This window comes from Vicugna pacos, chromosome 13, assembly GCF_048564905.1.
Source record: "Vicugna pacos chromosome 13, VicPac4, whole genome shotgun sequence".
Classification (NCBI taxonomy): domain Eukaryota; kingdom Metazoa; phylum Chordata; class Mammalia; order Artiodactyla; family Camelidae; genus Vicugna; species Vicugna pacos.
The window spans coordinates 26493439-26521036 of record NC_132999.1 but is presented as its reverse complement, the minus strand read 5'-3'; the positions used below and the strand labels follow the sequence as shown (position 1 = coordinate 26521036).

General features: G+C 43.7%; 1 long non-coding RNA gene across 1 annotated transcript in view; it reads right to left on the bottom strand.

Moving 5' to 3' along the window:
* Positions 1-3475: 3475 nt before the first annotated feature.
* LOC140700907 (uncharacterized) overlaps positions 3476-27598 on the bottom strand; it is a 71081-nt gene continuing 46958 nt past the window's right edge. The window contains exon 3 of the long non-coding RNA XR_012079659.1: positions 3476-3661. This is a non-coding gene — a long non-coding RNA (uncharacterized lncRNA). The remainder of the gene's footprint in view (positions 3662-27598) is intronic.

Here is a 27598-nt window from a genome sequence, read left to right as displayed (position 1 = left end):
TTGCTGCAGCCAGTATGGACCTCAGATCTTCACACAACACACTACAGAGGAGAGTGATATTTTTTTCTGTTAATATAAAAAAAATGGCAGTAGGGATGCTGAAATATAGAAAGATAAGCTACCAAACTTAAATGGCCTACCCTTCCTCATGTTCTCCTTTGAACATCTTGCTTAACTGTCTTCTTAGAGCCATTATCTTAGGGTTTACACCGAGTATAATGGACTTCAGAACCAGGCTCTAAGACTCAGAGTGTGCTCCTTCAGGGTCCTCTTGGGTTTCTATTTTGGGAGGCAAGCAACTATTTCCCACAGCGTCCCACCAAGACACACAATGGAGGAAACAAGTCCCCCAAAATGAAGTTAAGTGCTGTTAGGAAGTGGAAATCAATGCGGGGAAGCAAGAAACAATGGGAAATGTCCACTCCATCACCTATATGCTGATGTCACCCAAACTTGTCAACTCCAGCCCAAACCTCTCTGCTGTGACTCAGACAGGGCCATGACTAGACAGAGGCAGGTCAGAAGCCCAGCGTGAAAAAAAAAAAGGAAAACTTAAGGAAATACTCATTCTCCAGCACTGACCCGGCACTTGTACGACCCTGAGAGCGAGTCACTCCTTAAATTTTGCTCCCTAGGGGTCATGCTTCCCTCATTCCTGTCCTGACCCTTGATCTTCAAGCCTGTGTACTGGCCATTGACCTCCCGGAATATTTAATAGGCTTCTCAAGTTCAGCAAGGGAATGAAAAGTATTGCCAGCCACATCAGTAAAAAAGGATGCTGCGGCCATCAAGTCATCAGCAGCTATCGCCACTCCAGACTGTGAGCGAAGGGAACTCAGGATAAGAACAAGCAGGCAGCCCAGCCTCTGCTGCCACCCACAGTGGGGCACCCTGAGGGGACTCAGGATGGGAAAGGACAGGACACTGGCCCTAGATAGCTAGGTGCACATCAAAGGAGTAATTTCAGTGAGCTCAGGCCTTTGCACCTGCCCACACATAGAAAAGTACTAAATTTCTTAACTTGAGATACCTGGTTTTCTTTAATTAACAGTAATATTTTGATGTTCTGACTACCTGGTCTTTGTTGTGAAAGCTGCCGTATATCCTGGCTTCTCCGTGGCCTGGGCGGAACGGTCTCTTAGAGCGGTCTGAGAGGCTGCCTCCCAGGCTTGAGTCTTCTGAAAGTCCACCGAATACAACATAACTCCCAACTTTGACGTTGTGGGTTTTATTTCAGTAGACAAGCATGATTAAGGTAGATCCCCTCACCTACCACTCCTCCCCCTTGCCCTCCTGTGCTGCCCGTCTCAGGGAGAACTACTGCCACCTACCACCTAACTGGCTGCTCAGGCCAGAATCCTGGGACTCACCTGTGATGTCACCCTCTCTTCACCTCCCTCCAGACCATCACCAAGTCCTAGCCATTCAGCTTTGTACAGCTGGCCCTCTGTATCCACAGATGTAAAACCCAAGAATGCAGAGGACCGACTGTATTCATTGTACTATGCCATTATTTACAAGGGACTTGAGCATCTGTGGATTTTGGTACCCATGGGGACCCTGGAACCAATCCCCCACAGACACTGAGGGATGACTATATATATATGTCTCTCCAGAATCCATCCACTTCTCCAAGCCCACCATTTTCATGACCCTAAGCTACTATAATCTTTCCGCTGGAAATCAGCAACAGCCCATAACAGGTCTTCCCAATTCCAGTCTTGGTTTCCTCCAACCACTTTTTCTTATCGTGACCAGAATGACCTTTTGTACCTTGGCTTATAAAGCAGTCCCCCTCAGTCCTACCCTGTCAGCTTCTCCAGCCTTGGCCGTTGCGGCGAGCCCGCTCCCCTGCCACCACGCCACAACTACGCTGTCCTTCCTTAGTCCCTGCGTGTCTCCGGGACTTTCTCAACATGCTTTTCCTGCTCCCACCCACCTCCCCCATAACTTGTTTATTCCTAGAGTATTAGCTTAAACTTTATTTCCTCCCCAAAGCCCTCCTGACCCATAAACTAGGGGAGCCCCCTCTTTATGCTCCCATAACACATAGTTCTGCTTTTAAGACACTCAATAGATTTTTTAAAAAATCCTTGTTTACTATCTGCCTTTCCTGATTGGCTATAAGCCCCCTGAGGTGCTTATCGTAAGATGGATGAATGCTTGAAGTAAGAATCAACTCTACAAATTCCAAAATTACCGCTCTGGCAATGCGTGTATTTACCCAGCTATCATGTGCTAAGGCCCCAGTAGGTGCCAGGTCTTTGCTAGGCATTGCACCTGCGGAGAATAAAGAGGCACCATCCATGCCCACAGGGCACTCAGAGTCTAGCATTCTAGTGAAGAGCCCAAGCTTCACAGTCAGAGGTCTTGGTTCCGTCACCTGTAAAATGCGACTATCCACTATAGCAGATGTCTCGGATACCTCCATTACCCCTAATTTCAGTTGCAGTGGTGATGGGTATTTCCACGCAAGCTCAAAATCATCTTGTGCTGTCAGCTTCCCACCACAAGGAAGCACCTCCCAGCCCTCAGCCTTCCGCCCCAAAGCTTTCTCCAGGGTTGCCTTCATCTACTTGACCTCTGTAAGTGAGCTCAGCCCAGAAGTGCAGGAACATTAATAGCCTCCAGATTCCAGGACAGCTCGTAATCAGCACGACATGTGGCTGGTGGGCAAACGCCCCAGCCTCCCACTTTTCTAGGAGGCAGAATTGAACCTCCATTGCTGACAGCCGTGACCTCAAAACACAACCTTATTTTGCCTTTTCCTCCTTCCCTGCCTTCCTCTTCCTGCTCCCTCACTCCTCCTTCTTGGGGTCCCCTGTGCCAGTACCCAAATCCTTCCATCAGTCTTCGCTTTGTGTGGAACGCGCATTGGGGTACTGAAATCACAAGGTTATTGCAAAGATTAATTGTGGCAACATGAGTGAAATTCTTAACACATTTGCGAGCACACTGTCAGTGCTTCCTAAATTGTAGTTATTCGTGTTAGCTATTCTATCCTTGGTGAGGGAGATGGACAAGCATAATCCAATAAGATAAATGCTAAAATGGAAGTATAATGTGGTTGAAAGGGCAGAGTGAGAACACACAAAGGAGCCCTTAAGTTTGGAGGAATCAAGGATACTTCACAGAGGAAGTTTCTCTTAAACTGAGCTTTCTTAAAGGACCACAAATCAAAGGAGAAAATTTCCAACAAGGGGCAGAGCAGAAAGGAAAACACGGCACGTGACAGAACATGGCATGTTACGGGACGCAGAAGCAGTTCCGTATCATAGGAGAGTTGAGAGAGGGTTTATGAGGGGTAGAAATTGAGGGCACGGAGTGCGGCATAGGCTCAAGGAACCCCCACCAAGGAGAGAGGCAACATCTGAGGCACCCACAGGGAGGAGATGCCAAGGCTCTCCTGCAGATAGAGGTGCTCAGAGAGAGGGACATAACATCCCCCATCCAACCACACATGTGCTTTCCCCGCTCCTGTTTATTTACACTCTGCGTGGCTGGATGGAATCGAGGCATAATTCATGACCCACCCCCTTCAGCACCCTGCAGAGAGGGGGAAGCAGAGAGCATCCTTGTCAAGTGCCAGATGTTTGGCGGGGGCCTCCAGGCTGCTGATGGCTTCGGAGGTGAAACAGGAAACTCTTCTGGGACAGGAAGCCTGAAAGTGCAGAAGTTTGCTGAGTGAATGGCAAGTGGATTCAGAAAAGTAGGGGATGATGAGATGGAGCCCAGTCGGACACATCTGGGTTCCAGTCCCAGCTTGGCTCCTTCCTGGCTGTGTGGCCCCTGATGAATCACTTCCTCGACCTAAGCCTCAATTTCTTCTGCTAATGGGCCTTCTAGAGCTCTGAGGTTCAAGGATCCCATGAGGCAGGACGCGAACTTCACTTTGAAGGTTGAAAAAGATTTAGTTATCCCAATGCTTCCCTTCATTTTGAAAGAGTAGACTGAATGAGATGTCTTTGAACCAAAAGGAGTTAAAAAAAAAAAAAGTTCAGAGGCCTGCCCACCTGGATTCAGAGTAAACAATGACTTTTAACCACAGGACATACAAAACAATAGATTAATGAAGGGTGGGGAGGGATGGGGGAGTCCGTCCCAGGGGAAAGAGTCAAACTGATTATTTAAAAATGGTGGTTGGCTAACTTTCGCTTTCACTTGGTTACTTTAGTTCCAAACTGGTAGCTAAGAGCTCATGAGATTTTTTTTCCAGTCTCCTGCCCCACCCTGCCACCTCCTCCAGCCATGTTGAATGAACCTCTCTGCATTCTCCTAAAATGCCCTCATCTCCTGTTGCTTTGACTTTGTTCATGCTGTTCATTCATTCAACAAACATTGACCCAGCTCCTTCTCCGGCCTGGGCTCTGAGCAGTGGAAAAAAAAGAAAAAAAAGGAAAGACGTGGTCCCTGCTTTCATAGGCATGTTGTCTAATGTGAACAGATTAACTGGATAGACCGTAGCTACAAAGTGGTACACAGAATGGAAACGTCAGAAGTTGCACATGCTACGCTGGGGGCAGAATATTGCTTATGAGAGTCACAATAGAAGAAACTGATTTTGTTATGGAGGTCAGGGAAGGCTTATCCGAGTCGGTAATGTTTTATGTCCTTCCTTTTAAGGACAGCATCCCATTCAGCTTTGCAAGGCAGCTCCAATATCTCTGTGAAGTCTTCTGAAATCTCGCCACGCAAGGCATTCTTTCTTTTGGGATCTGTAGGGTTTTTGTTATGGACACTAACATAGCTTTGGGGGCACTGGGTTACTATCTTTAGCTGTGTTCTAGTCTGTCTCCTCGCAAACTGTGAGAGCCTTGATAGCACGATGCCTGCACACGCCACGTCTGCGGCGCCAGTGCTGTGCCAGACACAAACAAGACGAAACCGGGCTTAGGTGAAACGTAGATTTGCTGCAAATTCCGGATATTTTTTTTTAATAAGTAACTCATTTCACAATTAGCCATCTAAATAAGGTTCTGATTCATGCTAGCTTTTCTTAATAAAACAAATTCTTTTCCAATAAGTTTCCCTGGATATATTATATAATTAGTCCAAATAAGCCAGGTATGAAAATTCTAGACCTGCCATTCAAGTAACGGATCATAAAAGTCCTTCACTGGATTTTAAAGACATTCATCTGTAATTTCTCCATAAGCCCAAAGTCTGGCTGTCGAAGTGACTAAAGTAGTGAGGTTTCTTATTTCAAATATGAATTTTTATGATGTGGTCTACCTATGTGGGCAGGAACACTTAGGAAAAGGCAGGTGGGTTTCTGGGCTTTGAAACAGAAATAAAAAGAACTTGGTGAAAGTCTATTTCTCAGAAGTAAACCCATCTGTCCCCTTTCCTCCTCACATGGTAGACTTGTTACAAAGTGGGGGCCAGAATTATTTGGTTTCCTATCCCTGCGTAGGAAAGAGTCTTGTACTTTGCCCATTCAATTGCCCCCACCTAGAAAGTCTTTGCTCCTATCAAAATCCTGTGTACCCTTCAACCCCCCTCTCAAACATATCCTTGTTTATTTTACCAATGATTGGATGTTTGGAATTTGCCCAAGGTCATAAAACACATTAGTGGCAAACCTATGAGAACCCTGTCCTATACTCCTTCCTCCACACCAGGGTTGTCCCAATGGCATGGGGTCCGGGTGTTCGGGAAATGTTATCTGTCTTCCTCTCCCCCTATCTAGAGAAGTCTTAATCCCTATTAATACCAAAAGGCTACAGAAAATCCTATAGTTTAGCTGCAATTTAGAAATTTTTTTTATTTAATGCAGCATTTTCCAACATGAACCAGATCTCTGCACCTCCCCCTCCCTTCTCTTTTTCTAGAGCAAAAAGCAAATTCTTTTCACTTTCTCAGGCAGACGAGATTGATTATTCTTGTTTTGCTTAAGTTCCTTTATTCCCAAATAGTTTATCAAGGTGTTTTTATAAGAAAGACTGTTATCTCACTGAGAGGAATTCTGATACTGACCATTAAGATTAAAACATTTCCTTTTTACTTCATTATACACATAGAGGTAATATCACATGGTAGTAAGGAGGCTACATGTCTTGTCTTATGGGGTGTGTCTTGTATAGCTGTGTGGCCTTGGCAAGTTATTTAAACTCATTGTCCTCATATGTAGAATGAAAATTATAATAGTGCTAAACACATACGATGTTTATAAGAATCAAATGAGTTAGTTAATACGTGTAAAACAGTTAGAACATTGCTTGGTACAAGAAAAGATCTCAGGACATACTAGCTACCTGCTTTTATTAACCAGGTTCTTGCTGTGTTTATTCCATCTCCTTCCTCTCCTTGTAGGCTTTTATCCCACTTGGGTCAGCTACTTTAAATACACTCAGCATCTACAAGGCATTACCAAGAAGATGTATCAGTGTGAGCACTGTAGTTCTATTGTAAAAAATAGGCCTCTAACCAATGATGTGTGACAGTGATAGTGAGAGGACTATGCAGAAGGAATAGATTCGTAGGATAACATAAAAATTGGGAGTCAAATAGCCTGAGTTCAAGTCTCAACTCTCAAATTTACTTGCCGAGTGACCTAAGACAAGTCTCCTGATCTTATCTCTAAGCTGGCTTCCTCCTCTGATAAATGTGAGTTAAAATAAAACCTACCTTACAGAGTTGAGGGGATGAAGAGACATGATGTAGAGAGAAAAAAGTGGTACATGCCTAGTACATGGTACATGCTCAAAAAATTAGTTAGAGATAGTGGTGGTGGTGTGGTAGTGATGGTGGAGGTGGTGGTAGTGGTGGAGGTGGAGGTGGTGGTGGTGATGGTGGTAGTGAAGGAGGTGGTAGTAATGGTGGTGGAGGTGATGGAGGTGGTGGAGGTGGTGGTGGAGGTGGTGGTGGAGGAGGTGGTAGTGGTGGTGGTGGAGGTGGTGGTGGAGGAGGTGGTGGTGGCAAACAATCAGCATAACATCTATGTTTAAATAGTGAGGGTCACATTCAGCGTTTTTCACTTGAGAGGCTATGTGCCAAGTCCCAACTCCTATTTAGAAATGATCCGTGGAACAACCAGAGAATATCTGTTACCCACAAACTCATCAACTGTGATAATTCTGATTAAGATTTTTGCATCTTTATTTTGTTCATATCTTTTTATGTCCCAGGAGATCATTCTGTATAAATATCTTATACCCTACTTTTCAGCTTAACATGCTATTAAAAGCATGTTCCCATGCCTTTAAATTTTGCATACACTTTGTGTTAACAATCACATGCTTTTCTCTTATAAAGAGCTGCCATAATTTATTTAACAGCCCTCTTTTTACTGAGCATTTAGGTTGTTTCCAATTCTTGATCATTATAAATAACGCAGCCATGAATGTTTTTGTCCAGAAGGCTTTGTCTGCATTTTGGATTATTTCCTTCAGCTAAATTCCTAGACATAGAATTACTGGGCCAAAAAAATACCTACTCATGATTCATAGTGGCATATTCTTATCCAGATCCTTCACATATCTGAAGACAGTGATCACACTCCCACGTCTTTTCTCCAAGCTGAACATTCCCAGATCCTTCTATGACTGTTCATCTAACTCAATTCCCAGTGCTGCCACCATTTTTGTCCTTTTGCTGTAGGATCAAAGCACAACCTTCTAAGCTGGCATTCAAGGCTCATCCACTCTGACCCACTGTATCTTGGCCTCCTCATCTGCTGCATCTCACCTTACTTTCCAGGCACCCTCCCCTCCAGGCAACCACAGCTCCCTTTGTACACTCTACTCTCATTCTGCCATTTGTTTGTTTATTCTATGCTTTCAGCGCAGATGCCTTTCACCCTTTTTGTGCCTGGGAGACCCAAGCTCCTCTTTCAAGATAGGTATCAAATGCCACCTCTTTCCTGAAGCCTTCTTGGCTCCCTTTTCCCTGTCCAGTCTACTGCGGTGTTACCCAGGACAGTAGTAGGCAGAGTCCCACCACAAAACAGATGACCCACTCATTTTGGGGTAATTCAAGGAGGGATTAATAAAGGAATTATTTTTAAAAGCGTGGGCAAGATGTGGAGAACCACAAGGAATCACAGTACCCAAGGGCCTGCAAGGCCTTTAACATCCCAATACCTGAAGGGTTGAGGACGAGGAGAAGTTACAGGAATTTGGCAGGAAAGGATTGTGTGGCGAGGAGCTGTGACTTCCATCAAGGTGTTATAGAGAAGAATAAATATGACTCCATTTTAGACCTGTTCCTTTAGATCTAATGCTGAATTCTGTTTTCTGTGCTTAATCACGCTGGTTCTGCACCTTTTGTAAAAGAATGCTGCCTGTAGCCTGAAATATACAAGCTAGCCCATTCTCCAGGGCCTGACCTTTAAGAGTATAGTCGTTTTTTTATTCATATAGAGATAAAAAGTTGCAGAGAACAAAGAATAACATTTGTCTTGTTGGAAGTTTGCAGGAACATCATGACCTGACCTATGTGGACAGCTGCGTGATCAAGGGGTTCAGACACCAAGACGTTCAAAACAACCAACAATGCCCCTCCCCTTTTTAGTATAAAAGGAGGCTGGCTGCCTTGGGGAAGATGGTTCTCTAGGACATTAGACCCTCATCTTCTTGGTCTCCTGGATTTCCAAATAAAGTCATTATTCCCCGCCCCAACACCTTGTCACTGATTTATTTGGCCTGTCATGCGGTGAGTAGTTTGGACTCGGTAACAAAGGAACAAATCAGCTCAAAGTAACCCCCAAAAAGAGGGATACAGAGAATAAACACCTTGCTTGACTTCCGGTTATTCTCCCCTTCCCACCTCCTGCCCGGGTTTCTATTAGTAGAACCCAGCTAGACCCAGAGGGCTGGGAAGCCACTGACAGGGTTCATAGAGGTCAGCCCCTTGGGGCACAGGGCATGGCGGAGAAGGACGGCAAGCAGATCTGAGAGGCAAAGGGGAGAGCCCCATCTCACTGTATTCAAGTCATTACCCTTTATTACAGTTCACTGTCAGCAGGTATGCTTCACTCCCTGGACTGAGTATGTATTGTCTAACTCAGCTCCAAAGTATCCTCTACACTGTGGCATGGCCATGGTGCTCTCTGACTCAGCATTCCGCAGTGCCCCCCACCCTGTGCCCTGACCCCACTGCCTGCAGAGCCAACCATAATTGTAGTAGCATGACTAATGTCCCTGGTGACAGGGCTCTCGCCTTTCTCACTCCCTCAGGGTCACTCCCCGTTTCCTCCTACTTTCCGTCCAGCCACGTGAACACTTGTCACTCCCCAAACACAGCATTCTTTCCAAAGAGTCTGTCCTCTTGCCTTGAACACACATCCCCCGCTGCAAACCTCCTCCTCATTCTTTAACACTCAACTCAAGGGCTACTTACGCTGTGAAACTCCTTGCCTCCCCCAGCACACTCTGGGCCTCCTTCCCCAAAAACTCGTTTAACAGTTTATATTTTATAGTACTTAATATTCTAGACGTTTATAACCTTGTCTCCCCAGATAAACTACCACCTCCTTTAAGGCAGGATTGTGCTTTACTTCATCTATTTTCCTGGTAACTAACAGAGTCTCTGGCATACGGTGGACTCTCAATATTAAGTGAATGCATGAGTCATTGGATCAAATAAAGATATTTCCAGAAACTTATGTCCTGGGCATCTCTTAGCATCAGCCAGCACTGGCTTCCGTCAGCCCAGTAGAACCTCTGCATGAAGGTGGGCATCCCTGGAAGGGTAAGTAGGAGACGGTCCATATCAGATCTACCCATTGCACATCCATTTGACAGGCAGACCCTGTTAACAGGTAACTTGCCAACAAGCCCTTAGGAGCTCTTGTGTCTGCTTCCTAAATCCATTTTGGAGCAGAAATCCATTTTATTAGCTGAAGACAGAATAGACCAATTCCAAATATTTGGAAAAGCTTAATCTTGCAAATTAGCTAGCTGTCCTCTGGCCACATGGTGGCCACTTGTGTGGGAGGAAAGCAGGCCCATCTCAGGACAGACCTTTCTCTGTTTCTTGAGCAAACACAATAAAACACCCTTCTCCTTTCATCCACATCTGGCGGCTGCAAAAACAGTGACCCGTGGAATTCACATTTTCATACTTGACTATGGCAGGGCAGCGTCCAGAGGTTATTCTTGCTGTGTTTATGAAAGAGCAAAGCCTGTCAGGATAAGAAGGCTTCTGATGGAGTGCTTATTGAGAAAACATGCAGAAATTTCTGTTTCCCCAAATTAGAGAAGGAGCTTTTGATAAGAATCCTTTTCATTGATTTCTCCTCCTCAACTGCTTTCCCACTGTCCTGCAGGATAATTACAAGCCCTGAGGTCCAGCCTTGTGAAGGAAGTCCGAGATAAAATTCCCCGAAGTGGAGTCGCTCAGGGGGTCCTAACTCTCAGAATTGCACAAAGCTTCAAAGAAATCATATTGTACCTAATAACAGAACCACCATGCTAAGTGAGCTGAAAGAGGATTTTTGTTGTCACCATTTTGGCTGGCGTTTTATCAGTCTGTAATGTTCACGTTACAAACTGTGTGCTGACTGTCCGATCACCCTCTCTGGGTAAGTGGGATGGCCTCGGGAGGAGAGAAAGCCACCCTCTGAGAGTACCAGAATGGAGGCAGGTAAATCACATGGTGAAAAGTGGACGTCAATCCAGAGCTCACCAGAGAAGTCATGAGAACAAATAAGACAGAGACCAGGCGGCACTGGTGGTTCAAAGTGCCAGCAGGCATGCGACGCTTAGGGCAATTTCTGAGCTAACTAGCAGGCAGCTTGCTCACTTTTACCTGCTGCCATGTTTACAGGCCTGCAGCCGCTGACAGCACTGAAGGGACAGTCAAAGTGGACACCTAGGAGAAACCATGTTCAGCAGTTTTGCCATGCTTAATATAAAATTGGGGGAAATTTGTTTGCAGAGTCATTGAATATTTATTCAACAAACATTTCATCAAACTCTTACTTGATGACAGACACCATCCTGGGCCCTGAATTTACAAAGCTATGTAAAACCTCTGTGCACTGGAGAGGCTTGTGGAGAAGAACCACTAATCTCCCTGATCTCCAGACCGACACCTCTTTATCCACCCCTCACTAAAGCTGGAGAGTTCTAACCACAAAGCAGGCCAGGGTAAGCCCTGCAATGGCTCCTTCTTATGAGAAGAAACTTAGCATGGCTCCTTCCTACCTCTCCCAATCACCATACCCTCATCCCAACCCTCCCCAAAATCTCTGCCTGCAGCCCTTTGCTCAGGACTTTCCCTGCACCTGAGGTAGGAGGGAATGGGGCAGAGCACAACTATTAAAAGAATGACACCACAATTGAGGCTATGACAAAAACTGGTTAGAACCAACTAGGCCCAAGATGGTGGAAGATTCGACTTCTAGTAGACTTGAGCCTCATTATGTGCTCATTGTAATACATTAGCATGCTAAGTGGCACATCTGCAAGTGCCACGACAGTTCCTAGGCTGACCATAAAAAGCCAAAAACTGGGCCGAAGTCCAATTCCCGGAAATCCCCACCCCTTCCCCAAAATAGTTGGAATAATCCTTCCACTTGTTAGCCTATGAAATTACCCAGGCCATAAAAATGAAACATCCCACACCCCAGGGTCGCTCTCACTTTCCAAATGACCCCATCCCCTGGGGCGGCTCTCCCTTCAGAGACTGACCTCATTCTGGGGCCTCTCTTGCCCTCTGAGATGGCCTGCACTCTGTCTGTGGAGTATCTCCCTAAATAAATCTACATTTGCTTTACTATGGCTCACTCTTGAATTCCTTCCTGTGGAAAGCCAAGGACATACCCTAGACCTGGGGCACGACCATCCTCACGCATCCCCTTTCCTTGCGACACACCCACAGGAGAATTTCTCCTTCTGTGCCTAGCCAGCTCCTTCTTAGCCTTCCGTTCTTCACTTAGATGTCAGGGTCTCTAGGAAGCCATCTCCGACCCCAGTACCAGACCAGCAATCCTCCTCCTGTTCTGCTGTCAATAGCCCACACGCACTGCTGTCACTGTAAGCATCCCACAGCCGCAAGGCTCTAACCGCCAGCTCGGCTAGCCTGACCCTCTTGCTGGATTGTGAACTTTTTAAGGAGGTGCTGGCCCAGAACGTAGAATCCAGCACCCAGGCCAGGTACTTTGATGGGCAGGCACGATAGAGCAGTGGTCTGCAAATTTTCTCCTCCTGTACCCTTCCCATATTTTGTAAAAGCTCTGTACCCTCTGTCAAAGCTCACATATTTTAACTTGACATCTGAAATTTGTCATCAAAACTTTAAACAACATGTTGTAAATATTGACATTTTAAAATAAAACTGTTACATTGCGCCTTTGCATGCACCCAATTTAATCTAAATACCATAGTTACTTAAAACCCACCACAATCCATTTGAAAAATGTATAAACATGTTCTTCGCTAACAGTTGGAAATTTTACATGGCTTTTTTTTTCTTTTTGAGAAACTCCTTAAACTCCTATTTGTTTCGATTTCACTTCTCCCACAGAATTTTATCCCCATGTATTAGATTTTTATGCTACAACCAAGTCTTCCACTGACCATCCAGTACTTCTGTCAGGTGTGTGTGTGTGTGTACATTTTTTAAATTGATTTTGTTTCCTGAAACCATAAAGCAATAGGTATTTAGGGGGGGGTGGAGATTACAAAAGGGGAAGTAGGAGAAGGGGAGAAACTCTGCCAGTGGGAAAGCTATGAGGAAGATCAGTGCTGGGCAGGAAGGCACATGAAAGTTGAGGTGCTAGGCATTGAGTCCCATAAAACTATCTACACCTGAACATTTCTTGAAATGCCTGTAGGGACCTCCAAGGATGTTTGCACATCAGACTGAAGACTGCCAGCCTGAGGTCTAAGTTAAGGCCATGACTTCCTGAGCCTGGACCCTTTACCGTCAGGTGTCAAGCTGGGTGACAGTTACAGAGTGAATGTGACCTGTACGCCTCAAATTCAACCCCCAAATCACTCAGCTACCCTGAGAGGCTGTTCAGAGAGCTCTGCAACATCTCAAAACACCCATGAGCCCTAAGGGAGCCCCTGGGCACCCAACTTGGGAGAGCACTCATGCACGGGCCTCCTGCTCTCCATCTGCAAACCCCCCAGCCACCTGAAGTACCCCCCTCACCAAGTCATCCCTGCTAGTCATCCAACTGCATGCATGCATCCCTCAGACTGACAATTTTGCTTTAGTATTGCCCGCTTCTGACACTCACCTGGCCAAGTTGATTGCCATAGACTCTGCATATTAGGTAGAGTCTATTATTAAACTTAGCACCTTGTACTGTGTGTGTGTGATTTACCTTCTCTGGAGGCATGAATTATATCTAAATACCCAGGGTCCTATGTTCAACGATCGGCGAATGCCTGCAGTCAAAAAAGGGCGTTCAAAAGAGGTGTTCTCTAGAAGGAAGTTTGATGGGCCAGCTGTGTATAGAGGAGATTTAGGTCTTCTTTTAGCTTCAGTTGTTGAAGCTACTTACTTGGACCCCTAAAGCAAAGGTGCCTAGGAAGAATGGCTTGGCCAACACACTCTGGGAGCTAGAGCACATAGAAGAGCCTGTGTTCACTTTGTGTCTGCACTCCACTCACTTGCTGCTCACAGCACTGAAAAAGACCTTGACCATGTCAGAAAATAGAGGTCATCCCATCTAGCAGAGGGTAAGTTCATCAAGATCCGCCTGACCATCTCCTTAGGACGTCCAACGGTGCATCCGGCCAGGGCTGTCTTCACTTCTAGAGAAATGTGCCATCAGACATTTCAGACACACCGCTGTGCTGGGTGAAGGGGGATTCAGGTTGACCCTTCCGATGCTGACTTTTGACTCACCAGATGGTCTGACCCTACCTACCCCAAGGATGTACATCACATCATGCTGACACTCAGATCATTGTTGCACTAAAGGAACATTGGGTTTAATGTCCCCATTGTCACTTCTATGTCCTTCAGAATGAAACCTTCACTTCAAGCACAGGGAGATTTGATATTATTGTCTTATTTTATTTTATTATATTTAAAATACCCATTTTATTACCTTATTTCATTTATTGTAGCTTCTGTCAGTGTGAATTTTATTTTGTGGTTATTATCACTATCTCCAATTTCTCACATCAAATAATGCAGTTCTGATTTTGACAAGACACTTCCATTATTTCATCAGAGTTTTTTTTTCTTTTCTTTTCTTTTTTGGCTCTATAACAAAGATTAGCATATTCAGTTTGAGTGGTCACCAATTTTATCTTGTGGTGACTGCTTCAACTAAGTTCAGTGTGCTTAATCTGGGAAAGATTATGCAGTTTCAGATGACATCAACACATTGTGATGCTTTGGTCAGTCTTAATCCAAATTAACAGTAAGAGGGAAATTTTTAAGCAGGTGTTTGTCACAACAGGAAGGATTAAGAGGGGTGCCAGGTGGAGGAGTAGGATGTCAAGCCACCCTGCCTCCGGAAGCAGGCAGGTGGTTAGAGGACCCAGGATACAGAGTATCCAGATGAGGCTGAAATACAAACAGCATGGAGATGAGGTTGAAAGGTGAGGAGGGTGACAGTTTGTGAATGGCCTTTAACTAAGATGCAATTAAATTATAACTACTGTTGAAGAAAGGTGCCCCCTCTTCCCGTACTTCCCCACCTCTGCCCCGTAGTTTGCCAGCTCCCGGGAAGAACCATTAGTCTGACGTCAGGTCCTAGGCTAGTTGTGGAGTGTGCTGTACTTGGGTTGGGAGCTGTACCTTCAGGGTCTGCCCACGGGTGCTCTGCCTCCTTCCTTGCCCACCTGTCTCAGGTTCAGGGCAGAAACTGACACAGTTAGGAAGGGGCAGTGAGCGGCAGAGCACATCCCAGGCATTTCCAGGTCCCAGGTTGAAATACAGTCAAAACATCCTAAAACTCTCACCCCTCTTCCTAGTATATCATAGAACCGTGAGCAAGTTGCTTCAACTTTCTGAGGGTCCATTTTCCCATGTGTAAAATGAGACTTAGAGCTGGTGAGAATTCATAGCAATAGCTGAGGTCACGGGTGTCCTCCATGGGTCAAAGACTCTTCTAAGTGCTTTACAGAAATGGGCTCACCCCTCGTAACAGCCCAACCCAGAAGGTGCTATTACTGCTCTCTTCACGGAGGGTGAAACGGAAGCCTCGAGTGGTTGATGACCTGCTCCAGATCTCATAGTGAGTTCTGGGTGGACGTGGGATCTTGGATCATAGACAGGGGCTCTACTTTTTACGTAACTCCTCCCTACACACACACACATACACACACACAAACACACACACACACACACACACACACACACACTCCACCTCGTTAAGTGACATAAGCCCCTGATGTATTTAGAACAGTGCCTGGAATGAGTGGGCTCCTTAGCTGGGAAACCTGCAAAAGGGCCAGAGTAAAGGGCCAGGTGTGGAGGTGATGAGATTATATTTATACTTTAGAAATATTAGTCTGCAATGCCTCTCCTCTCCCAACACTAGGCCTGAATCGCCCTCCCTAGGGTACGAGAAGTTAGAATAAAAAACAGTAAATTCAGACCACAGAATACAGAACAGGAAGGGCCTTCAACGTCAGCTGCCCCAGCCTTCTCTTACTCAGCTGGGGAAAAGGAGGTGCAGGGGGAGGACCGGGGGAGGACCCAAAGCAACTTAGAGCAAGGTACTCATCCCCGGGGTTCTCACTGAAGTTCTAGTCCTGTGTTCTTCCCTCCGTGTGGTGCTACCTCCCCAGTGTTTGGGAAAAGAGATAGAAGTATAACCCAACCAGAACAATCACCATGTTCACACATAAAAGACCCAAAGACACACATCTCTCCGGTCTGACGGCCTCCCGTCCTCTCAGATTTCTCTGGAAACAACAGCCCTTCTCTCTTGTAGTTCCCAGCAGAGTTAACACTGGCGTTTCCCTGGGTACAGAAGTACACAGGGATACCTACTTCTGACTGTCAAAATAAGAAAATCATTTGAAATAGGGCTGGAAGTGGGGGGTTGCAAAGCTTCAGTTCTTCTTTTGATGTTTTTAACCCCTATTTTAACCCACTCCAAACTCATCTGAAGCCTCCTTTTTCCTTCCTCTCCCCTTCCCCAGCCATCTCTATAAGTGCCTGGGATTGGTGACAACCGACTTCGATGTGGATCGTAACTCTGCTACTGGATAGTTGTGTAGCTGTTGAGCAAGTCACTGAGTTACTTAATTTACCTGAGCTTCAGTTTCCAAATCTATAAAACGGGGTAATTATATCTTCCTCAAAAAGCTGTCATGAAGATGAAATGGGATGGCATAAACAAAGGGTACTGTGTGTAAAATCTTTGTAAATGACTCCCCTCCCTGTTTTATGATTAGTCCAAGCAGCATGTCTCCTAGATCAAAGCATAGAAGTAGAAGAACTAAAATGCCATCTTTGAAATGCAAATCAAAACTAAAATGAAGTATCATCTCACACCGGTCAGAATGGCCACCATTCAAAAGTCCACAAATGATAAATACTGGAGAGGGTATGGAGAAAAAGGAACCCTCCTACACTGCTGGTGGGAATGTAGTTTGGTATAGCCACTATGGAAATTGGTATGGAGATTCCTCAAGAAAACTAAAAATAGACTTACACTATGATCCAGCAATCCTCGGCATATATCCAGAGGGAACTCTAATTCAAAAAGATACATGCACCCCAATGTTCATAGCAGCAATATTTACAATAGCCAAGATATGGAAACAACCTAAGTGTCCATCAACAGATGACTGGATAAAGAAGTTGTGGTATATCTATGCAATGGAATACTTCTTAGCCATAAAAAAGAATGAAATTTTGTCATTTGCAACAACATGGATGGACTTGGAGGGCATCATGCTAAGTGAAATAAGTTAGACAGAGAAAGACAAATACTGGTATGATATCACTTACATGTGGAATCTAAAAAGTACAACAAACTAGTGAATGTAAAAAACGAAACAGAGTCACAGATACAGAGAACAAACACGTGGTTACCAGTGGGGAGAGGGAAGGAGTGGGTAGGAGATTAAGAGGTACAAACTACTATGTAAAAAATAAGTTATAAGGATACATTGTACAATGAGGGGCATATAGTCAATATTTTTTAATAACTATAATGGAGTATAACATTTAAAATTTTTTAATCACTATACCGTACACTTGTAACTTACGTAGTATTATATATCAACTATACTTCCATAAAAATAAGCAAATAAATAAGAAAGAAAGATGATTAAAGCTGGAAGAAGGGACAGGATTTGTGCCTTTGCAAAGGTCTTCACTGAATACATTTAATAACACTACCAGCGAGTGAGTGCTGGGTCTCCCCTAAGCAAGCTGTCCCCTCCCCATGCCCAGTCCCTTTTTCCCAGCACGGGCTGGCTCACATGGGCTCTCTATTTAGTGATCCCTCCCCTATAGGTAGCTTGGGTAGAATTTCAGTGGCTCCAGGCCTGCTCTCTCTCCCACATGGTCTGTATCTGTTCTTCAGGAAATACACAAATCTTTGGAACTGCCAGACTCCGGGAGGCAGGATAATCCAGTGTCTCCACCTGTCCTTTCCAGCCATCGGCAGCTAGCCAGGCTGTCTCTGCTGCCAGCTGTCCCAGGCAGGAGGCAGAACCGGCCCAATGAGTCATCCTCACTTAGAGGACCTTCATCAACCTCTCCAAGTGGCCCCAGGGAAGCCCTCTTATTTGAAGGAAAGGGGATGTGCCCTGACCCCACCTCTTCCCTGGCAGTGTAGGATTCAAAGTGTGCTAGGGAAGAGCAAACCCGACTTCATATTAGATCTTTTCCTTTAGCTCTAACCCCGTGCTTAGTTATGCTGGTTCTGCACCATTTGTAAAAAATGTTGCCTAGAGCCTGAAATATACAGTGTAGCCTGTTCTCAAGTTCTGACCTTTAAGGGTGTAACAATTTTCCATTCAAATAAAGATAAAAACTTGCAGAGAACAGAGAATAACATTTGTCTTGTTGGAGGTTTACAGGAACATGGTGACCTGACCTGTGTGGACAGCTGCAAGAACAAAGGATTCCGACACCAAGAAGTTTGCGACAACCCACCACATTCCCTCCCCTTTTTAGTATAAGAGGAGCCTGAATTCTGACTTGGTTAAGATGGTTCTCCAGGACACTAGTCTGCCATCTTCTCAGTCTGATAGCTTTCTAAGTAAAGTCATTATTCCTTGCCCCAACATCTCGTCTCCCAATTTATTGGCCTGTTGTGCAGTGAGCAGAACGAGTTTGGACTTGGTAAGAAAAGCACACCTCATGTACATCAAAGACATATTCCTCTGAAATCCTCTTTTAATCTCCAATTTTTTAATTTATCTCCAATATTTTATGTCTTCATTTTGGGTGTAGAATCCAAGAGCCACAGACTTGATTTGGGGCTCTCTCCTTTGTAAATTCTATGCACAGTGAAAGCAGCTTCAAAGGTGCCTTGGCACCATGGCCAACTTCCCCTGAACATCCTATTACACACACGTTAAGTATGCCCCACTTTTCACTTAAGCTGGTATACAATTTGCAAATTAGCTCTTTTGTGGAACCTTTCCTCTGAAAATAATTCTTTTCAGTGCTAGTCCCACCTCCTCCAGGCCGTCTTCCCTGATGGCCTCCACAAATGATGATCTCTCTCTCTGCATCCCTTGCTGTCTGAGACACCAAGGGGGCATAAAGTAAGTCTATCTTGCATGTAGAAGGCCCTCTGTGATTGATCTGTGATTGATTTATCTGAAGATACCATGGGCTGCAGTTGTATCGCATTACCTATTCCCACTGTATCCATTGCCAGTCTTCCTGAAAGAGCCTTCAGCATCCATTCATGCTTGGTGTAATGGATACACCATACCCTGCACTGTAGCTACTGCCCTTAAGGTATTTCTCTGCTGTAAATAAAAGAGGGAATTAATCTTTCTGAACCCCTAGATGTCAAGTACCAATCCCTATTTCACATATTTTCCAAAATAACCCTAAGGAATATCTGTTACTTTACCACTTTTCCAGATAAGAAAACTGAGTTTCAAGCAGGTTAAGTAATGTGCCTGAAGACACACAGCATATGAATGGGAGTTAGATTTAAGTACCTTTGACTCCAAAACCCATGGACCGTCATGGAAGGCGGCATCAGTTACAAGACAGGAGACCTGGAGCTTATCCCAGCCCTGCCATTAATTTGACTGTGGCCTTGGATAATTTCCTTCTCCTGTCTGAGTCTGAGCTTCCTCATCTGGAGATGAAGGAACTGGATATGGTGACCATTTGAGCCCTTCCAATTGCAGAGTTCCGAGCTACTGAAAGGTGCTTGTGTTACTCGCGTCGGCCTGCCCAGATGTTTTAATTCACAATTTCCCGTGCGGTGATCAGTCTCATCTTGTTATTTCCTGCCTGCACTTCTAACCTCCCTCATTTGGGATCATTTCTGTCGCTTTTCTGTGGTGCTCTGTGTTTACTGAGGGCCCGATTTAGAATCATCTGCAGATTTCATCAAAGGGCATTTATTTATACACCCACCACCTACCCAGGGAAACTTCGGGGGCCAAGTGATATACCAACGGCAGAGCTCACATTCCGATCACACTCTTCCTTCCTATGTGTTTCTCTAAATATCTGCCCTTGAACTGGGCTAGCACTGACCCGAACACCTGCGGTTTGGGGTCAGCCGGACATGGGTAGGAACCTTGGGCAAGTTATTTAACCTATACTTAACCTTTCTGAACTTCAGTTTCTTTGTCTAGGAAACAGGAATCATTGCGCCACCCCCAAAGGGTTAGTTGGAGTACTAGAATTAGGTGTGGCATCTGGAGCATTCCAACCCAGGGCCAGGAATCAGCTACTCTCCTCCCCCTTCCCCATCTCTACAAACTTTTGGGAACGGCCGTCAAGCAAACAGAGCTTTCTAAAGAGGTTTCTCTCTCTTTATCCAAACAGCATCATGGGAAGTTTTCCTAGCAAGGACAGAGCATGTTGCCCATATACTTCTTAACACCCTTAAGCATCTAATTTGTATTTTTGGCCTGCAAATAAATCTCAGGTCTCTCTGATGACCTTCGAAGAGTTCTTTCATCTTGCAAAGGCTCCTTTTATTAAGCCTCTCGGTCTCGATACTTTAACAGGGCTGGGTGGATTAAATGGAGTAATGTTGAGTGCGACGTCAGGCCACGGTAGGTACTCGATCCATCAGATGGGTCTGTGTTGGAATCCCTTCTCGCATTTACTAACCCAGAGACCCTTGAAGGCCTGACTTCCACATCTGCCAAATGGGGATAACAACCCTTATGTTCAGTGTGGTTGTTAAGGTCCATGCAGTAACATTAATGGGCCTGCCTAACACAGAGAAGGCTCTCTGTATGCGGTTAAGACCAATCCCTCCCTTTTCCTGAATGTTTCTGAGTTGCTTTGTCATGATTAACAACAAGTAAGGACACTGATTCTAAAAAAATTAAAAAGTAAAAACGCATGAAGGTAAAACAAGTGAAATGTATTCCTTCCTTTGAAGGGTCCCTAAGAGTTAAACTTAGGACGTGGTTGAGGCATCAGGATGGTCCTCCATAAATAAAAACTTTACTAGGCCATCACATTTGGTTCATATCAAAATCACTCAGATCCAAAGATGCATTCCAAGCAGTTGACATCCATTTCAGCTGGATGCTAACCCAATTTTTAAAAATTAATCCAAACTTGACAAGAAGCTGATCTCATGTATCTTACCAGAACATCCCACTCCCAGTTGGTTTCCTGGGAAGGAAATGGGTAGCCTGGCTCTCAGAAACAGAACTGAAGACACGCCTTTTCCTCATTTCGGCTGGAATCTGCAGTTTCAGAAAGGATTTAAACAGCCCAGTTGATTCTCATAAATTACTCCTGTCATAGCCTTTTGGCCTTTCACTTGAGAGTGACCCAAAACCAGCAGGGCTCATGTCTTTTCCTACAATCATTGGATCCTAGAACCCCTGCACTGGAAGGGCTCTCAGAGAGCTTGCCTCTTCCCTTCTCATCAGCCCCTCACATCCAACAGTCATCAGATCCCACTGGTTCTATCCTCTTGCCATTTCCCAAACCTCTTTAACTTTATCCTAGCTTTTACTGCCCCAGTCAAGCCCTTGTCCCGTCTCACCTAGGCTATTGCCATCATGTTCCAGATCTTCAGTACTCTCCCAGCCACCCAGCCTCAGTCTTCATAATATGTCTATATGCTCATCCTTCTCCTTGCTTAAAAGCCCCCAGTGGTTCAGCACAAAATGCTTCCTTTGGCCACCAACCCTCAGCAGGTTCTGGTCCCTGCCTATCTTTCCAGATTCTTCCTCTGCCACTGCCCTTTTTATACTTTGTACCCTGGCCATAAGTCACCTTGAACTTCTCTTTTGTTTCTGGAAATCTTTAGTACCACCTGAAGAGCCCCCGTGTGCCTTTCAAAATGATGTCAATATAATCTCCTTTTTAAGGCCTTTTCTGACCTCTCTGCTCACCCTCAAGCACAGTTATTTGCTCTCCTGCCTGTGGTCCCATCCACATTGTATCCATTCTGTTTATACTGTCTTAGAATTATCAGTGTGCATGTGTTTTCTCCCCTATGCCTTGAATTCCTCAAAAGCTAAAAACCTCTCTTGTGTCACCTTGGATTCCCACATTCATAGTGTAGGTGTGTGTGCACTGAGAGTTTGGAAATAGTCACTGAACATCTACTGTGTGTGTAGCGCTGGAAGTCTAGAGATGAGCATGCATCCTGCGCTCAAAGACCCTCCAGCCTGACGGCATAGCCAATACGTAGAGAGGCAAATAATAACACAATGTGACATGAGAGAGGGGAGCACAAGATACTCTTATTAGAGTCCCAAGGAGAGGCCCTGACCAATCTGGGTGGGGAGACAGGGGAGAAAAATGCTTCTAAAAGGAGATGATAGAAATTATCTCCTTTAAATTTTAATTGTGTTTAGACTTTTAGAATTTCAGGTTTCTGGTTCAAGATGGCAGACTAGGTGTCCCTCCCAGCTGAGACCCCGTTGAACAGATAACAAGACAGAATACTTCTTTTTGATGGTTCCGATTTTTAAAAGAGAGGCTGCTATCTACACACAAGTTTCTGAAAGGTAAGGCAAATAGGATCACTGAGGCATGAACTAGAAAATAAAAGGTCAGTACAAAACCCAAGGAGAAGACTGCAGTGAGTGTGGGACCCGATGGGACCTGATGGAGCGGGTCTGGGGAGCCAGAGAGGGCCATGGGATGGCCATCCTGAGGGAATCAAGACTAGCCTGGGGAGGGCCCATAGTCTAGGTGGAGGCTTGGGATGGATGCAGAGAAGAGTTCAAGGGAAACCCACATTTCCACCTTGACCTGAAGAAAAGGATGGAAGATGCTTCAACCCAGGAGGGAAAAATGTACTGCAGGGGTCTCATTTTCACTGTGGAAATTGTAGAGGTTCAAGCAAACTGGTCTGCTCCCTATGGTACATGATAAAGGCAAGCCTGCCATTCTTCAAGAGCTCTCCATCTGTCCTCCCAGGTGGACAGAAAAAGCCCTTTGGGGTAAACAGACCTGCTGGATTACTGAGGGAAATCATGCCAGCTACCTATGCTGTCAGACAAGAGATTCACAAAAGTAACACAATTCAGTCAACATTGGAGGAAAACTGATGAGAAAGTTCAAGATTAAAATACGCAAATAGCAGGCTCTGAAGGGAATAGAAATAAGCAAGAATAAGAATAGAATAAGCCAGCAATAAAGGAGGATTTTTCAAAATAAATTTAATCAGGAACCTTAAAGAAATTTGAGAAGTTATTGTTACTAGGAGAGACAGGCTGCCAAGGGTTCTCGGAAATGTGAACAATTTTGTCAACATTTTTAAAATGCTGTGGATTGGTCATGGTTAAAGACCAAATTAGTAATCTGGAAGATGAAGTCAAGGAGCTCGCATGGAACATGTAGCAAAAATGGGGAGAAGGAAAATATGAGAGAATTAAAAGTTGAACTGAATGGAGAATAGATCCCGAAGGCCCAGTGTTCTTGCAGGAGGGAGTTCAGACGTGGAAAGAATCGATGCAGACATTAGTGAAGGCCATGGGGAGAGGAAGGGAGCAGATATTGAAGGGAAAACAGAAAAAAAAAATTGTCCTTAAATAGAGATTGAAGTTTTCAGGTTGAAAGGATCAATGTGAAACCTGGTGGATATAAACATAGCAAACAAACACACAAAACAAAAACCCACTCCCAGTCATGATCTGGTGAAATTTCAAGGAGAGAACCTTAAAAGATGCCAGGGTCGTGGCAGTAAATTGTGTCTCAAAAAAACAAAGGATCAGACTGCCCTCAGACCTTGTGTCAACAATTGTTGACCCCAGATGACATAGGAGAGGGTCTCCAAAGTTATGAGGAAACGTATTTTTGAACCTACAAGCAATGTGAATAAATTTCAGAGTTTGAGGGGATACCAGAAGTTTATATGATTGGCAAAATAATGACCTCCCCCGAAAGGTGTCCACATCCTAATTCCAGAAACCTATGAATATGTTTACCTTACATGGGAAAAGAGGCTTGGAAATGTGATCAAATTAAGGACCGTGACATGGGTCATTAAAAGTGGGAAACATTTTCCTCTGTGGTCAGTGGAAGATGTGAACACAGAAGAATGGTCAGGGAAATGTCACATTGCTGGCTTTGAAGACAGGAATGATGTCATAAGACAAAAGGATGCAAGCGACCACTAGAAGCTGGAAAAGGCAAAGAAACAGATTTCCCTGAGTGCTACAGAAAGGATTCCAGCCCTGCTGATATTTCAGTTTTACCCTAGTGATACCTAAGTGGCACATCTAAACTTATAGGACTGTTGAAGTAACACATTTGAGTTGTTTTAAGCCACTAAAGTTTGTAGTGATATGCGACTGCAGCAACAGGAAACTACAGTTGCCTCTTACTTTTCCCTCCTGAAAATTACTTGAGGATATACTCCAGCAAAATGAAAAAGGAAGCTAAGAAAAAGAAATCTATGTGATGCAAGAAACAATGGAATGATTCAGAGGTAAAATGGAACGATCAGATTTACAGCTGTGCAGAAATCCAGCAAGCATTCTATCAAAATTAGAAAAGAAAGCTAGAAGGTTTCATAAAATAATATCTTAAAGGAGAAAGTGACTTCCATTGCAAAATTATGAGACTAAGAAACTCAATGATCTTAAATATGTGATGAAAACACTTGTATGTTTTTTAAATTTTTTTAAAAGAGATTAATTGAGATTTTGTGAAAAATCAAAAGTTGTATATGGAAGTCATGTGACCCCCTTCCCTCACCTAGCCTTTAAATATGTTTTGTCAAAACTCTTCAGGGAGTTCAGGGGTTTTTTTGGGCAGGAGCCACCCCGTCCTCCTTACTCGGCCCAGCATTGAACCTTTCTCTGCTCCAAACTCTGATGTTTTGGTTTGTTTGGCCTCATGGTGCATTAGGCACACAAACTTGCATTCAGTAACAGTTTACCCATTTGTAAATTATCCATATTTGTAAATTACCAATATGTATTTGAAATGCCTTTTTTTTCAGTTGAGCATTTTTAGAATCAACCCATGGACAAAGCAAATAAGATTTAGTCATTATTATGGTACAAAAATCTAGTATAAAAATAATGCTGGCCATCAGGAGTTAGGTCAAAGAATGTCCTCATTTTATGGGGTGGGAAGTCAGCAGATACTGTCTAAATGGCTGACAAAACAAAAGTTTAAGTATGATATATTTTAACTTAAAGATAATCAATTGTGCATTTCACAGATACCCTTTGAATGACTATTGTAGGCACCTTTGTAGGTATTAGGAATGTAATAATCAACAACATAGATAAAGCCCTTTTCATCACAGATGTTACATTCTAGTGACACAAGACAGACCTTAAGCAAATAAATTAATGACCTATCTAGTAAGTCAAATGGAGATCAAGGCTGCAAAGCAGAGGTCAACAAACTTTTTCTGTAAGTACTTCAGGTGTTTGCAGATCCTAAGGTCTTTACCATTATAGCAAGAAAGCAGCCGTGAACAACACATAAACAAATGCAGGTGGCTTTGTTCCAATAAAACTTTATTTCTAAAACAAGCAGAGGGCCAGATTTGAACCATGACCCACAGGACATAGTTTGTACATCCTTGCTATAAAGAATAATTAAGCAGGAATGGGGTTACAGAGAACCATAGAGAGAAGGGTTGCCATTTTAAATAAGGAGATGAGAGAAGGCTTCAGAAGAAACTGGTATTTGGGATACAACCTGCAGGAGAGGGAGAGAATGAGCCTTATAAATATCTGGGAGAAGATGCTCTAGGCAGAGAGAACAGTAAGTGCAAAGGCTGAAGTGGGAGCGTTCAGCAAAGAGCCCATGAAGCCGGAACAAGAAGGGGGGTTGGAGGGGGAATAAGACGACAGCCCGAGAGGCAAGGGAGGATGAGGATGCAGGTGGGGGAGGTCAGGAAGTCTTGTAATAAAAGTGTGGCCCATGAACCGCATCAAATCACCTAGCATCACAATCTGCACCTTATCAAGACCCCAGCTGGACAATATGTACATTAAGGTTTGAAAAGCACTGATGAGGAGCCTCCTGGTCATTATAAGGACTTTGGCTTTTATTCTGAACAAGAAAGAAAACCATTGGCTGGTATTGAGCAAAAGAGTATGATGAGCTGATATTTATTTTTTAAAAATATCTTGGCTACTATTTTGTAATCAGACTCTAGAAGCACAAGAGGGGAAGCAGAGAGACAAATTAGAGTATTTCAATAATTCAAATGGGAGATGACAATGGTTTGGACAAGGGAGGGTAATGAGAAGTGGTCAGAGTCTGGATGTATTTTGAGGTAAAGTGAACAGGATTTTCTGTCACTGTGGATGTGAGGCATGAGGGGTATGAAAAAGAATGGGGTATGATTACAAGATTTGGGGTCCAAACAGCTACAAAGATGAAGTTGGCCCTTTCAAGTAAGGAAGACCATGTCTGGGGAGGGGGTGGTTGGAGAGGGCAGAGGATGGTGGGGCCAAGGGCCACGAATTTAGTTTGGGATGTCTTAAATCCGTGGTGTTTGTTAGACATTCAAGTGGAGATATCAAGTAAGCAGTTGAGTATGAGTCTAGAGTTTAGTAAAGAGAATCACCTACTTGAAGAACTAGTAATACCTTAGAGAAATAAAAACCATAACATGAGAGATGGGATAGCATGAAGGGATTTTGGAAGTGGAGCAATAACGTTAAATTTTTCATTGTGAGGAACCAATAAATACTGTTTAAATTTGAGAGATTAAATAACATCATATAAGCATATAAATTAGAGTTATGGTACTAACCTACCTAAAATTAAAAGTAGTCAAAAAGAAATTATTTACATTAAGGGAAATAAGCCAGTCACAAAAGGGCAAATATTGTATGATTCCACTTATATGAGGAACCTAGAGTAGTCAAGCTTATAAACACAGAAAGTAGAAGGGTGTTTGCCAAGGACTGGGGGGAAGGGGATAGGGTATTTACTACTCAATGAGTACGGAGTTTTATTTTGAAAAGATGAAGAAAGTTGTAAAGATAGAAGATGGCAAGAGGTTAATATCTGAAATATATAAATAGTTCATACAACTCAGTATCAAAAGAAACAAACAAACCAAAGAACTCAATTAAAAAATAGGCAGCAGACCTGAACAGACATTTTTCCAAAGAAGCTATACAGATGGCCAACAGGGACATGAAAAAAAAAATGCTCAGCAGTGTTATGCATCAGGGAAATGCAAATCAAAGCCATAATGAGATATCACCTCACACCTGTCAGAATGGCTATCAACAAAAAATCTACAAATAATAAATGTCGGCAAGGATGTGGAGAAAAGGGAACCCTTGTACACTGTTGATAGGAATGGAAATTGGCACAGCCACTATGGAAAACAGTATGGAGGTTCCTCAAAAAACTAAAAATAGAACTACCATATGATCCAGAAATTCCACTGCTGGGAATATATCCAAAGAAAACAAAAACACTAATTCAAAAAGATACATGCACCTCAATGTTCATAGCAGCATTATTTACAACAGCCAAGATAACAGAAGCAACCTAAGTGCCCATCAATCGATGAGTGGATAAAGAAGATGTGGTGTGTATATATAATGGAATACTACTCAGCCTTAATAAGAATGAAATTCTGTCATTTGCAACAACATGGATGGACCTAGAGAGTACTAAAGCTTAGTGAAATAAGTCAGAGAAAGACAAATAGTCTATCACTTAAATGTGTAATCTAAAAATTAAAACAAATGAATAGATATAATAAAATAGAAACAGACACACAGATGTGGAGAACAAACTAGTGGTTACCAGTGTGGAGCAAAACAGGGGTACGGGACTAAAAGACACAAACTACTATGTATAAAACAAATAAGCAACAGAGATATATTGTACACCACAGGGAAATAGGATATAGCCGTTATTTTTTAAATAACTTTAAATGGAGTATAATCTATAAAAATATTGGATCACTATGTTGTACACTTGAAACTAATATAATACTGTAAATCAACTATACTTCAATAATAAAAAAAGATAGAAGGTAGTGATGCATGTGCTTAATGCCACTGAACTATTCAGTTTAAAATGGTTAAAATGCCAAACTTTACGTTATGTA